This window comes from Numida meleagris, chromosome 1 (genome assembly GCF_002078875.1).
Source record: "Numida meleagris isolate 19003 breed g44 Domestic line chromosome 1, NumMel1.0, whole genome shotgun sequence".
NCBI classification, from domain to species: domain Eukaryota; kingdom Metazoa; phylum Chordata; class Aves; order Galliformes; family Numididae; genus Numida; species Numida meleagris.
This window is the reverse complement of record NC_034409.1, coordinates 166,836,230-166,851,557: the sequence shown is the minus strand read 5'-3', so window position 1 is coordinate 166,851,557 and position 15,328 is coordinate 166,836,230. Positions and strand designations below refer to the sequence as shown.

General features: G+C 43.0%; 1 protein-coding gene and 1 long non-coding RNA gene across 3 annotated transcripts in view; one reads left to right on the top strand and one right to left on the bottom strand.

The window, feature by feature from the left end:
- FNDC3A (fibronectin type III domain containing 3A) overlaps positions 1–12,257 on the bottom strand; it is a 114,212-nt gene extending 101,955 nt beyond the window's left edge. The window contains exon 1 of one of the 2 annotated variants that reach the window (XM_021376315.1): positions 12,104–12,257. The gene's annotated coding sequence lies outside the window, so the exon portion shown is untranslated. Of the gene's footprint in view, positions 1–11,903; positions 12,054–12,103 lie in introns of those variants that run through there. The other variant, XM_021376325.1, reaches the window with a different exon arrangement.
- On the top strand, positions 9,677–14,804 carry LOC110387764. The gene is made up of 3 exons (XR_002432715.1): positions 9,677–11,580; positions 14,017–14,250; positions 14,500–14,804. It is a non-coding gene; the product is annotated as an uncharacterized LOC110387764 (long non-coding RNA).

The following is a 15,328-nucleotide window of genomic DNA, read 5'->3' as shown; positions in this document are numbered from 1 at the left end:
AAAGGTAAAGCTATTCTTTCTAGAAAGAAAGATTAACTAAATCCTGTGAAGGGCTGATTCTTAGAAGGACAATGTATAGAAGTGGACAGCCAGGAAAGTACAAGCTCCCCCAAAAACCTGTTAATGAGTTACATCCACACGAGAACCTCATTTAGCAACAAGGACAATATTTTTCCTGCCTCCGGCTGCAAATAAATTGGAGCTCCACTGTAACAATTTAACAAGCTTTGTCTCAAACACCCTCAACTTTAAATTGTTGGTATTTGTTCAAAGATCACTAAGAGTGACTGGGACTTCTAGACAATATAGTTCCATGTTGAAAATACTCCTGGAGTTCAGATATTTGGACTAAGAGCACCATAAGGTCTGCTTCTGCAGCCCTGGATGCAGTGACTGAAAAAGTTACCCTCCTGTAGCAATAACCTACGCACAGGTGAACAAGGGTAAAGACCACATATGCCCTGACACAGACCAACGCAGGCAGACCAGCTGCAACAGACTGCAAAGTACATGCATACCAACATTTTCACCTTACTGCAAGTAAAACTGCTCCTGCAGCTCTCAGTGATAGAGCTGTTTTTCATCTCCACCTGGTTTCCTAACGTACTCAGAATTTGAGATCCTGAGGAAGAGAAGCAGCTTGCATTAGGACAACAGATGAGTTCACTAGCCTTGTCAAGACCACCGAAAACTAACAGAGAGTAGAGGAGGGGGTAAAGCAAAGTGAGACAAATCTAAGGATTTATGGCCAACTAACTGCACCGTTCTAGTATATTAAAAAGGACCAGAAAAGCAAGACACCTTAGATGAATAGACAGATAATGCTGTTGCTATGCACAGAAGCAGCTGAGACAATTTCCTGCTAGTAGCCCCTTAAAGGCACAGTTATTTAGAAATACAGAATAGCTCATGCAAAGTGTAACTGCTGCATGAACAGCTTTTTTTTTCTTTGTCTCGGTACTCCATGTATTTAGTAGTAGACACTCGAAGTGCAATGCAGGATTCTTTCAGAAGCCACACTGAGGCTGCCATAGCATTCAAGAAAGATGCTCTCTCTCCTTAGCTTCCTACCAAGCAGGACAGGTTAATCCTTTGTACAAGACTTTGGCACTAAACCACCCATCCCTACCGCCCCAAATTGCACTGCTATTCATTTTCCTTATCTTATGAAGACTTTGAAAGTAAGTTTTCTGAAAGCTACCAAAGCTAAAACAATGTGAAAGCATCTAAATTTCCTATATATGACTTGTTTAGAGACTCCTGGGGGGATGTCTGAGGAACCATTAAGGCATCAATCAATTGCACTAACAAGCCAGAAGGCCATGTGACATTAAAGCTCAAAGGAGTTCCACTCAACAGTTGAGTAAGCAAGTACACATTCCTAAACTAAAATGACAATTAAACTGAATCCTTAAATACCCTCAGATTTGCTCCTTAAACATTTGTATTCCTCTCAGATACATACAACTCTGCCTACTTGTTCATTAAGGGTTAAGGAACACTGCAAGGCTGAGATCACTGGGCAGTGCATTTCCTCTGCACTGAAAAGGCTCAGCCTTTCCATCCTCAAGAGTCTAGCAGCTGATCTTAATGACAGCCTCTGAAAACACATCAGCATTAAATCAGCTGGATCACCAAGGTAAAAGAACATGAGTCAGCAGCACGCATTCTCGTAGCAACGCGGGCTGGCAGCACGCTGGGCTGCATTAGCAGAAGCACGGGGAGGGTGCATATTCCCAGCCAGTCAGCACTTAAGAGGCAGCATCTGGAATACCACATCCAGCTTCGGTTTTCCCAGCCACCTCCTCAGTATGACAGAGATGCCCCAAAGACAAACAGGTTTAAGTGAACGACAGCCTGGGAAAAGCCATGAAAACTGGAGAAGACTAGGAGTCACCTACCTGCTGGATTCCACTACCTACAGGCTGCCTAAGGAGAGCTCAAACCAAACTCTTCCTGGAGGCACACAGCAGAAGGAGGAGAAGTGATGGACAACTACAGCACTGGAAATTGTATCTGGTCAGAAGGTAAAAAGGCATCTTCACAGTGAGTTGTGGAGTACTGGTACAGGCTGCCCTGAGAGGCTGCAAAATATCAATCCGGTAGATCAGGGGTCTCCAAAGTGGAGTGCATGTACCCAAGGGGGTGGGAAAGACAGGCAGGAAAAAAGCGTTTCTTGCACCACTAGTAAATGAAAGCACACTATTTAAAAAAAAATCTTTTAATCTTTATCATACTAATTTTTAGGTATGTTTTAAGATGTACGTATTAGTACAGTAGTACATGTATATAATGTTAAAATAAGCACACCGATATTTGGGGCACATATTTAAAAAAACAATCGAAGTGTTTGGGGATCACTCCCATAGGTCAAAACCTGACACACAAGGTCCTGATGAGCTGCAGTAGACAGTCTCTGACTGTGCCTTCTGGAGCAGTAGCCTTCTCTAAACACCAAAGTATTAGTCAATCAACAAGTACCGTGCTATGCTACCTAAAGTTATGCAGCTTTCAGTAGATCAGAACCTGGAGAGCCATCCTCCACAGTGGTTTCTCTAGTGCCTTCTGATTTTCCTCGGTTTGTCATCTACAGAGTGTTTCTTTACCTCCCTAAATATCACAGCATTCACAGCAACTTAATACTCTGATACTCTAATTCCATCAAATCTGGTGACCAACAGATGTGTTTATTATTACAGAGACTGCGCACATGAGCCTTGATTCTACAGAACACGACGACAGGAGGTGAGCAGTCCAAAGCATGCAACATAGAAAGGTACAGCATAAGGAACAAGCTCAATGAAATCAACACTAAATGTTTCCACATAGCGTGTTGATATTAAATTGCAAGTGACAATAATGGTTCCATTCCAAGATTTCTTTGTCAGTAGAGCTGTTCCATACGTGCTGCAGCCTGCATCATGTTACAGCTGCCAACATGAGGTTGCCACGAGGTGTTTTCCCAGTGGACCTCAGCAGGCAGGTGTGCATTCCTTCCTCACCTGGCCCCTCCCGGAGCTCTGCTCCCCAGGAACCATGGGAAAAGCATCCTCAGGCCCAGGCAACTTCCAGTAAGAAGTAAAAGCTGCTCTGTGCAGGAGGCAACTCCTTCTAGGCTTTGTCTAAGGCCAAGGACTGAACTTAAGAGAATTAAAAAGGCTGTAAAAACATTGTCCAGCCACAGTGCAGGAAATGCCCTATCTTGCCTTCTCCAACATGAATACAACAGGTTCACTTAAAGTGGGTATTTTGGCAAGCAGCTGAAACAATAAGGCCTTGTTATTTAGATTAGAGCCTCACATCTGAGTGATTCTTCAAGAAGATGAAGCTACTATTTAAACTTTCTGTGCTTTACACATTTATAAGTACTCACCATGCCTGTTCTTTGGTGACTACTGAGAGATCAATTTATTATTTCCTACAGGCCTCCTGCCTGCCAATTTGAAATTTGTAAAAGTTACTACCCAGATTCCTCCCAATCTTTCAAATCAGCCAACCCGCTGAGAAGTCATCAGATAGGGCTGACACAGACAAGGGCCTAAGACGTACAAACACACTAAAATGGAGGAAATTCTGGAGACAAAATAAACCGCTGTACCCTTGAAATGAAGAGGAAAGGACAAAGCGTATGTGACAGATGTTACTCATGTCACTTAATGCACTGCTGGAAAAAGCTGAGATACAGGGATGGTACTGGTATAGAAATTTTAGAATATAATTACCCAGTGATCCATAAGGTTGCACCTGAGCTATTCAGGCTAAAAACAAAAACCAAATTCTCTTCAGCTTGTCTTATAAAAATCACAAGCCAGCAGAATGGCTTTTTCCCCCCCGTAGATTTACCATATTTAGGTGTAGCAATTACAGTACAGCAGCTTTTGTTCTTTTCAAATTTGAACCAGTTTTTTTTTAATTAACTTTCAATTTATTTAAAATACATGCTTTGCTTTTTCAGTTTTTCCTGTTTTAGAAAAGCAATTCCTGGAAAACTCGGTAAAATGTTTTGTAACAGAACAAAGAGAATTGCTATTTTTTTGTCAGAAGAGAAGTGCTTTGTGGAACATGTCTATTTCACTGTAATTTGACAATCTCCTTTTAAGTGATGTGAAACAAATGGTTATTCCCTTTAGTCTTGGTGTTTGAAATGCCACAGCTGCAAACAGGCAGATACATAAAAATTAAGAAGTGTAGTTTTGTAAAGTGAATCAACAGCAACAAACCGACAACAGCAGAAACTGCAAATCAGAACAGTTGAGAACAAAGATGCATTGCAAAGCATTTTAATAAGCAATCCAATTCCCTAAAGGAAAAGAAGAATCCACAGCCTCTACAATGAGTAAGGAAATACTTCACCCATAGCTCTCAAGTGGCATCACACACATTCACTAAGCACAATTCTCAAAGAAAACCAAATGCACATCTCTGTTCCTCCTGTTACTTCAGGGACGTGAATGCTAGAAGTTGTACAATGAACACAACGCAATTATGGTGAAAATACACATTTGTGAGCAACTGTGAGTTACACTGGAACAACCAGAACTGGTTCCAGCTCCCTCCCAACAGTCACTGTCTGCTCTCCTCAACACAGGAATAGCTGCAACAACGGCTTTGTGTTGTGGGAGCCAAGAGTATTATAATAAATCAATACCTACATCAGGTTGCCTTCATACTGCAGGTTGTGAACCGTAATGATTAAGGAGCAGCTTGAAGTGCAGTTCATGCATTCATATATGGGTACTACAATCTATATGAGAATGCACGGTAGATAACTGGAAACACTCCAGTTGTTCAAGTTTAATGCATTTCTACTTATGAGCCAGCAATTTTTGAACCTCAGCCAAACAGGCTAGGCTCTTATTAACAGCTAATGTAGGAAACTAAACTTCTGAAGGTGAGGACTGCATAGAGAAGAACCAAATACTGATAATCAGTCTTCTGGAAAGGGACAATATGCTCACGGACACTTACACTTCTCATCTAGTCTGGCACTAGGCTGTGAAATGCTTGATTGTACATATCACAATCAGTGCAGTGGAGACTACCTGAAAACACCACATTACGGTTTTTAATGTTACTATTGCTGGATTGTTAATAAGCCACTCACAGCCCACATCTGGATGGAGTGCACATAACTTGAAGTGATTGCATAAAAAGAGTTCAGTACTTTCCAACAATTTGCCCCTCCTTCATACACCGTCAGAGAAGAGAAGCCAAAACTGGTTGTGTAACTTCTGGGAAGCGGTAACTGCAACCACATAACAAATCAGGGAATTAATCTGTTCGTTACATTCAGATCTATTTTGATAGCGTGCATTTTAAATCAATGAGTGAATTACCAGCACCACAGTGCAAGCTTAGCCCTAGCCCTTACCAGGCTCGTCAGTGTGATTCAGTCACACCTTGCTTGGGAGCTACAGGATGGCCTCCTGCTCCTGCAGGAGGTAAGTACTCTTGGGAAGGAGTCTTAAAAATAAATGAGGAGACTGAACTGCATACCATCCTTTCTACACAACTTAAAGACGTACAATGCAGTTCAACTTCATGCTGCATTGATCTAAACTATGTGGCCGCTTTGCTGGTTTTACCCTCTTCTTATTCTCAAGAACTTCTTTAAACTCTCCTAGTTTTACTTTTATACCAGCTAAATTAGGTTCTCCTACGATTCTGCCAGAACTGGATTTCCTTCAGTTTATTTTCTGAAGATCACAAGAGTTGAAAAACATCTTGGCCTTTCCCAGTTAACTATTTCTCTTGCCTACATTTCTGTTTTAGAACATTTTTTTAGAGAAAACAAGCCTGTTCAATGCCAAGAATGAAGCCACTTTCTCATTTGTTACCAACTCCCTCTTTCTGGTAGCAGTAAGTAGTAAGGACAGAGTTTTGTATAATTCCTTTAAGGCAAACTAAAAAAAAACACCAATGTATTTCTTTTATTAACATGCTGTAAGTGGTCAGAAAGACAAATTTATTGCAGAGAAGCTGCTGGTCTTGGAGCTACAAAGAGTGCATGATTCAAGAACAACAAGCAGCTTTTAAAGAATTCTTATGAAACAGCTTTTTCCTGCTTGTTCTGAAAGATGAAAACTATGCTTTCAAAACTCAGGCTAGCACAGGATCAACGAGGCTACAAATCTTAGAACTTAAAACATAGATCTCTGCTTCCATAAGGAACAGGGTGACAGCACAGAACATGACAAGACAAGCACGTGGAAACTACTTTCCAAAAGTAAGAATACACCCAAAAAATGTGCTTGAGTCTTAAAAGCACACCTTTCAGACATATTTGTTAGGAAGACTTTAAACTGCCAGCTAGTACTAGCAGCTCCCACCTGCACTGCCATGAGCAACTGGCTGACAACACAGCGAGTTAAACTGGAGGACAGACATAGCTTTAAGATATTCTTCAAAACTTGGTCAGTTTTGAGCTACATCAATTGCCTGACCCATTTCACTGTGCAGACATACAAATGCCTGCCAAGCACAGGAATAAGTGGTCAGAGATTAACCGTTTCTTTTAGTATCAACGCATAGCACTTGTAAATGCAATAGTAAAAAAAAAAGCCCACATGCAGCCAATCTGGCAGGTGCTTCACTTCCCTAATAGTAACGCAGGCAGCCCAACAGCATCTCAAGGTGAAGGCAACTCTTCCAGTTAAAGGTGCAGTTGATGTCAGAGTTCTCCAGCAGCAGAGGAGTCTCTGCAGTTACAGAAGGGGAAGATCAGTGCATCTAGGACTAATTGTTAACAATCACTACTCCGCAGCTTCTTTCAGTCTTCCTTTCTTAGCACCTTCTTGCAGCTTGCATTTACTCTTACCGTAGAAGTCCCCCAGCAGCTCACTGATAGATCTACTGGAGTATTTGCAAATAGTTACAGTCATGGTTCTCTCTCATTGCCAGGACACTGCAAGTCACCTGTTATTCCTTTGCAACTTCTTATGCTTCTACACAGACGTCCCACTTTTACCTTACAGATTAACTTTTAGCTACAGGCAAATTTCTGCCTATCATTGGCACTAGATTGTGGCCACCACTACAATTTGCCTCCCTGCCCCAAAATGAAGCCAATCCCCTTAACGTTTTCGTTGCTAACATCTCAGTTTCCTTCTGTCAATCACTTAGTAGATAAAGTGTCTCCACTTGAAAGAACAAGCACTGAAGAACGAAGCCTTGCAGTCTGAAAGCTGTAAAGTTGGAAAAGAAGCATTTATTTTGCAAACAAAGGAGTAAGATACGGTATTAGCTATGGGAAAAAGAGCAGCTTGGCCATACCCCATGCTTGTATGATCTTACACTAAGTACAGCATGATCTTTGTTTACCACAGACATTGTATTTGCACACTGGGGAAACTCAATAGCATTTACAAGGAAGTATTTACATATGTAAACTATACTTTTTTTTTTTTTTTACTTTATAGTAGATGTAAATACTTGTGAAGCTCATTTTCACCTCAAGTTATTCAAGATCAACAGGCATTAACTGAGCTTCACAGTTCTAAATGCAGCCAATGTATAAAAATCAAAGCACACTGAGAAAGAACTGCCATACAGAAAGTAAAGTGAGCATTCTTGTGCCACGTACTCTTTTCACTCCCAGTTACCTGAATTGTGTCACTATTCACAGCTGTCACAGTATAAATCCTTTAGGACCTTGTCGCTTTCCCCACAGACAGTATTTTCCCAGACATCGTTCAGCAGGGTTGCTTTTCTGTTTTGTTGGCTGTTGTTTTTTCTTTTTCCAAAATCACAGAGTGCATCAGTTCAGTTTTGTGAATTGCCATAGCTGTGAATGTTCCCTTGACATTGTACTACAGAAGCTCATGTATTGCCAGGAAGAAGACAGACAGACTCTAGTGTTTCTAGAAAGCAGGAGAGATTTACCACATCTTAGAAAGTGCTGGTCTTCTCTTCTAGTAATAGACTCTAAGAATGAGGTTTACTGGTTAAGCTGGGATTGAAAACCTGTAGATATTTTGATAGTTCTTTACGTATAAATTAAGCAGGCAATAAAGCAGAATATTTTTCCATTGCCCATAAAAGAAGGTTTGCAACTCTTATTTTGCCCTACATACTTCAGAGCAGTTCTGGAAGCAAGGTCGGCGCATATCCTGCACTGCTGTTTAACCATTATCTCAAACTCCTGTTGGGATTGTGTTTGGCACACAAGGTACCAAGCTGGGTAACAACAGGGTAACAATGTTAATCATGCTTGAGTTTGACTGCCAAAGTTGGCTGCTGAACAGTACAACCACAGCCTCCAGTACGTCTACTTGGCTCTATTTGAGAGGCGCTGTGAAGATACTGCCAATCAATGTGGCATTAAAGTTTTAGTGAAGTGTTTGGAAAGCACAAGGATATTCAATTCCTGAAGATCTGCAGTAAACAGAAGCATTCTATACTGATACACCCATGAAGAGCAACAGCACAACCATCTAGACAGCTGCCCAATATTAAAACACCAGCTACAAATTACATTTTGTCATTGACAAAATGGCATAGAAAATTCTATTTCCATTTACCTTTTGTTAAAAACATTTATGACAGCTTATCAGAAACATTTTCACTGGTTACAGGCTCAAGAGTACATGATGGGAGCACAGCTGGAACAGGACCAGATCTTAGAGGTGGGGGGCAGACTTCAAATATATTTGTCCAACCTGAAACTAAATGCAGATTGACTGGAACAATTAAAGATGACAACCTGCCAGAAACATGCAGTGCTACGAAGTGCTACAGACACTCTCTAAGCATTCTTCTACCCCATCAGCCCAACAAAACACAGACCCCCTGGATGGCAATCCAATACATTACTGCCCATAAGCAAAAGCACAAAATGTATTGACAAACATGTTTAAGATAAAGGTTAATAGTGCTTTTATACTGGCATCAAGTGAACATCATCATTAAGGAAGCTCAAAGTTTACTGTATATGGGAAAAAAAAGCTAAAAGTGCTCATCTCTGTAGCTCAGGAAACATTGGCCCCATGAGCAAAATAAACATTTTTCGTGTTTACTGTACAGAAACAGCAGTTATGTAGTCATTCCAAACTATTATCACTTTCCTCATCTACCAGCAGTATCTTTCAGTTAAGCTCAAAAATTGACAATCCAAGTCAAATCTATTTTTACTGCATCTGGTGTTACAGAAAAAGCAATGGCTCACAATTCACCTCGGCACCATAAACTGCAGCTAAGTAGAACCTCACTATAAATTGCCTGGGAATTTTCCTGAGCCAATAGTCTTAGAGAAACGGATGATAAAATTGAGAGGTGTTATTGACAGATACAACCAAGAGAATCCTATTCATATTTAAATCACAGAAACGCGCCAGTGAAACATGACATGTTACCTGTAGACATTTTAGCAGAAATTAAACTAGAAATCCTGTAACAGTTGGAAGCTGGAGGTCAAAAAAAGGTACAGGGCTACTGGATGCTGGAGGGCAGATCAGAACTACTCAGATTCCATAAGGCAGGGACAACGCACACCGATGGCTACAGACAACAATACTGTCTAGGAAGCAGGCTGCAGCTTCATAAAAGCTGTCTTCTCTAATATCTGGCACACACTATTTCAGAAATTACCTGCCAGCAAGTTAAAATAGCGAGATGCAGAAAAGCACTGAGGAGGTATAACTATTTAGAGGAAAGTATTGACCATGCTGAAAAACTGTACCTCTTCAGCAGTCAAGCTTCAAGGCTTTGGCTTCCCAGTAAGTGCTATGACAGAACGCTGCAGAAGCACGTTCAGTCAAGTAGTTAAAGTTGCAATAACAATTAGGAAGGATCTCCATTAGGTACCTTGAGCCAGAACAATCATCATCATAACACTGACGTAGATCCAAATTCAAGCTAAATTAAATGGCCACAAGGCGAAGAATAACAAACAAAAGCATCCCAAGATCCACAGAACTCATAGCCCAAAGCAGATGAGTTATTGGTCTGATTCATAATTCAAGTTTCTGCAGTTCCATTACATTATTACGTATAAAAATCAAAAGCCTTTAAGTTCACAAAGCAGTGGAAACTCAAAGTTTGAAAAAGGTCGAAATGCCACTAAGATGAAATCAGATAACTTCAGCATTGTGTGTAATGACCTGAACTTCAAGCAACTCTTACACACACAGTGTGTCATAGAATGGAAGAAAGCCTCAGAAGGTCTCCACCTGCTCTGAAAGCCCTGAGACACTCATCTGATTCTATTTACTGTTATTTGGGGTAGTCAGTCTGTGACTGCCCAAAGCAGACTGCTCCCACCCTGACCAAGTGACCTAAGCAATGCACTGCTGAGTCCCAGCCTTTCTGAGTTCAGAACTGTCTCTTTCAACTGAGGTTTCAGCAGCCAAAGCCAGGGCCTGACAGTCCTTGTGTAAGTGATTCAGAATGTAAATTCCCCCACTCCTCCCTGAGAAAGTCAGCAGGAAAACCATCCAGGAGCAGTTTGCCAAAACAAGTCCCAAATTCAGGCTTTGTGTCAAAATAACTTCCCAGGCTGCCCAGGGTGGTGGTGGAGTCACCATCCCTGGATGTGCTCAAGGAATGTGTAGATGTGGCACTGAGGGACATGGTTAGTGGGCATGGTGGGGATGGGTTGATGGCTAGACTAGATGACTTTAGGGGTTTTTTTCCAACTCTACAACTTGTGTGCAGCCTTTATACGCAGAGGGAATCCAGACCACAATGCCACCTTCCCAGACTTGATCCACACCCTTCCCACTGCCCCACGTGTTCAGTAGGAATATCAGCCACTAGGACCCCTGACCAACCCACAATATTGAGCTCTGCAGACACTTCCAACTTCCACATGCACACAGCCTTCTCCTCGCATCAAAGTTCATTACTTCTACACTCATCATGTGATTGGACTTTACAATTGTTTAAGACTATGGATAAAATGCCATTGATTGCACTTGCTGATTGTGAAGGGCTGCTGAGTTGCTGTGATTTACTCCGTTTCATGGCACGGAATATACACACATCCATGCATGCAGATTCACATCATGGCTACAGTGATGTTTCTGTATAGCTGGGCTGCACAAAACACACAGTTACCTGTTGTCATAACAAGAAAACAAGCAGGAAGCTCAGAAAGGATAGCTTCAACTCCCGTTAAGACCAAAGCTAGCAGACGCTCAATGACAAACTCCTCAGAGATTTGAAGCCTTCAGGCTGATTTAAGGAATTTATAGCCAGCTATACATCCAATCAAACACAGGCGTAAATCGTACAAAGATCGTTTCCCAGGAATGACTTCATGGCACGAGGTGTTCTGGAAGAACCCTGACACTCAGGGTGGACGTAAATCGCCTCGGACAAGGTTAAACAAATTACCAACCCGTCGGGAGGTGGATGACTCGCTCCCACCCGCTCTATGTGCCACTGTCCTGCTTACTTGCTTCGCGCCGCGCAATAAAAATCAGCTGGAAAGTTTCGTTTTTGCTTTTCATTGGTTTCACTTTCCAGACGCCTGCAAGCCACGAAAAGTTTCTGTTTGGTTTCTCTCTAAACCCGAGCAATGAGCGGGGAAGAGGAGAAAGGCGCGAGTGGAGCCGAGCGGGCGCTCCAGCAGCGCTGGCTGAGGTAACGCCAGCGCTCTGTGGAGGAGCAGCACACCCCTCGCCCGGCGCAGCACCCCCGGCCCGGGCGCGGGGCACGGCGCAGCACCGCCCGGCTCGCCCCGCGGTGCCAGAGCCGCCCGCCCCTCACCCGCCGCCTGTCAGCGCCGCTCGGGCCCCTCCCAGCCGCCCCCTCCCAGCAGCGGGACCCCCCCGGCCAGAGCAAAGTGGAAAGTTTCCCCCCGCCCTCCCGGGGGAGTCACGCTCCGGCCGCTCTCCCCGCCCGGGGAAAAAACGCGAGACGCTGCCGCCGCCGCGCCCCGCTCCGGGCTCCCCGCCCCGACTCACCGCCATGGCCCCGCCGTTCCCCGGCTAACGGTCCGAGCTCCGCCGGCGGCGGGCAGCGGCTGCAGGGCGGGGAGCGGGGGGAGTTCCCGATGGCGCAGCTCGGGCAGGGGCGGCGCCGCGCCGGCCGTTCCCCACCCCCTGCCCGCCCCTCAGGTACCTGCGCCTCGCCCGCCGCCGCTTCACCCCTCCCCTTCCCGCACCTGTCACTGGCCCCCGCCGCTGGCGCTGCCGCCGCCGCCACCACCTCCGCCCCACAACCCCAGCACTCCCCTCAGCTTCGCCCGCCCGAGCGCGGCCGCCATCTTTGTGGAGGGCTGGGAGGGGCCGCGAGGGGGCAGTTAGCTCCGCTGCGCACTGCGCCTGCGCGGAGAGCTGCTCCTGGACGGAGGGGCGGGGTCAGAACGGGGGCGGGGCCACCTGGCTGAGGGGCGTGGCGTGTGAGGCAGAGGTGTGGGGTGGAAGTGGTTGCTGACCCCGGTTTGGGGCTGTGGGCCTGGACTATCGCCCTTGGTCAGCTGTTTGTGCCCAAACACACCGTGTCCAACATCCTGATTGTGAGGGAAAAGGGGAAAAAACACATTTTCTCCAGCTGCTTTTGCAAGGAGGAAGTGTCTTCCCCCAAAACCTGCAATGCTCAACTGATGTCCTGAGTGCTAATTTGTGATTATCTTTCGCTTAATGTCTGTCCTTTCAACCGTTGTGGATTGAAATGATTTTCCTACAGTGTTGGGCTTAATGACCTTCTGCAGCAGTGGACTGAGCAGAATGAGCTGCTCCATAAAGCGCTTTTGTTAATTTGCCTTAAAGTTCTCTGTTATTAAGTTAATCAGTTGCTATTTCTCTTGCATATCAGCTGTGCCCAGAGCACTTTTACAGCTTAATGGCACACAGAAGATAGCCCAAGGGTGCACCAACTGAAGTCTGGCATCCTGGTTGCTCACTTTAGGCCCATCTTCCAGAACTCAATTTCACTGGTGAAGCAGCATCCTAGGATGTGGTTTGTCAGATCTCCAAAGCTGGGGAGACTGGGACCTGATCGATATCTGGATGAGCCACCTCGTTAGGTGTTGCGGAACACACTGCTGGTGATTCATCTGGTGGCTTTCGTCTGTCTATGAGTCAGGGCTGAACAAATGCCACTGTGCAGTGCTTGTGGGCTCTGCTGTCCAGCTGCACAGCATTGCAGAGCTTCGCCAATTGGATCTGTTGAGAGATCACTTGTTTTTCTGTCTTTCTAGGTGTTAAAACTCTCCCTTGTATCCTTTGCAGGTGAAATTAAGTGATCAGTGCAGTGTTTTGGGTGTATGGGTACAGATTTATGGTGATGAGGGGAAAAAGCTGAGAGTGTTCTGGACTGTTTTCCCCAACCAAGCACTGGTCCATGTGGCTTATAGGTTTGCATAGCATGACACAGTCTGCTTCCTTCTTTTTTTAGGTCATAGATATTTAAATGCCTGTATATAAAATTCCATTTTCTGCTGGAAGAACATTTAAAGTCACCTGAAAATCATTCTGAGTAATATAAGGACTAGGGAAAGCAATATAGTGACCTCTTTATCTCTTTTCATGGACTTATGTGAATAAATGGATTTTTCTAAAACAAAACTAAATTAAATTGAGATTACTTACCAGTCTAAATTGCATGTGCAGATTTCAGCTACTTGCAGATGATTGACGAAATGCCCTTGCTTTCATCCATTGTAGAACTTCCCAGAAGAAGCCATGGAGATGTAATTTCTTTACTGTATTGTATCAGATAGGCATCCAAGTACTCATGAAAAACATTTATGAAATTGAGATGGTAGCTAAACCCAGTAGATGATAAAAGAGAAGACAAATCCATCAGAGGATTTGCAGTTTACTCCCTTAAGATGTATTATTATTTGTCTAGTAGTGGCTCCTTTGTGTAGCCATCGTTTCTTCAGTCAAACAAAGATACTGTCTGTAGGGAATTCTGAAGAATTGATGTAAATATTTCATGTTTGCATTAAGTTTTATTAACTCATAAAAAACAAGCTGCAATGCAGTGCTTGGGATAAGGATTGGGAAACTCATGCTAATTTTAAAATCTGGGCCAGTTTAATCAAATTTCCATTTATCTCCATCCTTGCAGGGTAAGCAGAAAGTCTCAAATTCTGAAGTTAAAATAATATGACTGTTGAAAGGTTCACCACTTCTACACACAGCAGTGGTTGACAAACAGTGACCAGCAGGATTGCAGTCCAAATTCACTATCAGCAAACTGGTTTATCATCCAAACTTCAGGTGAAAACACTGCTGGGAACATTTACCGTGATCTCATGGACCACGAAGACAGAAGTTCAGACTAGACTATGAAAACCATAAGGTCAGTAGCTATCTTTTTCGAGACAAGTAGCATGTATATAATACAAAACAATTAAAGAAACACAGACAGTGTTTATTTTCTAAAACAAGTAACCAGTGCATGAATATAGCTCCACCAAAATAAGCAAGCTATAAGTTGACAGCAGCTTTATGAGATGAGTGAAATTTAATTTTGATGGATTGGTAAAAAAAATTGCAGGAAGTTTATTTGTTACAAAATTGAGTTACTACTTTTTCTGTGTCCTTTCAGGTATCCTGCATCTTCACCTGAGCCGCACAACAGTCATCATATTTGTCCAGATCTCTTTCAAAGAGGCTGCTGGTCAGTAGGAATTATTTACTGGCTTCTGAAATGAGTTGAACTGTAAAAATCCCTCTTTAATGTTGCAATGATGTATCAAAATAAAAGTTTGATGAGGACTGTATAACGCTAGGCATGATTCATTTCAATAGTAAAACACACGTTTATGGGAAAAAAAGAAGGAGCCTGAGATTTAATTGATATGATCAACTGGGTTTTTATACTGTTTTACAAACTAGTAAAATTAAAAAACATCAAGCAGTCACATACAATAAAATGTTTATTGTGTCCTTAACTTGTTTTTTATTTTTATCAAAATATGGATGAGCGCCTTTAAAAGACACAAATCCAGGAATCTCTGGCTTCTTTACCTGCTTTTCATGACAAAGATGATGACAATCATTCTCTGATAGGATTAAACCAGCTGAAAATTTAGAATTATGGTACCAAAATGAATGGGAGGATTAAATGGATAAAAATGTTAATCCAGTCATAGACAACAAAATTCAGCCATTCAGATCTGGCATTATGGGAGCAGCTCTAACATGGTATCAAGGATTTAGGGTAAATTGCTGTTTGTTTCATTCAGAGGGTGGGTGGAATATGCTATTTCCCTTCTTACTGATTCAACTCCTTTTCTGGAAGAGATGCCACCAATTTTAACAGGATTACTTACAAAATAGTGTGTTGCTCAACAAGAATAGGCATGGCAGATCATTTCCTTAAGATATTCAGGTGCAAAAACAAACCAAACTCTATGAGAAAGAATTAATTAGTT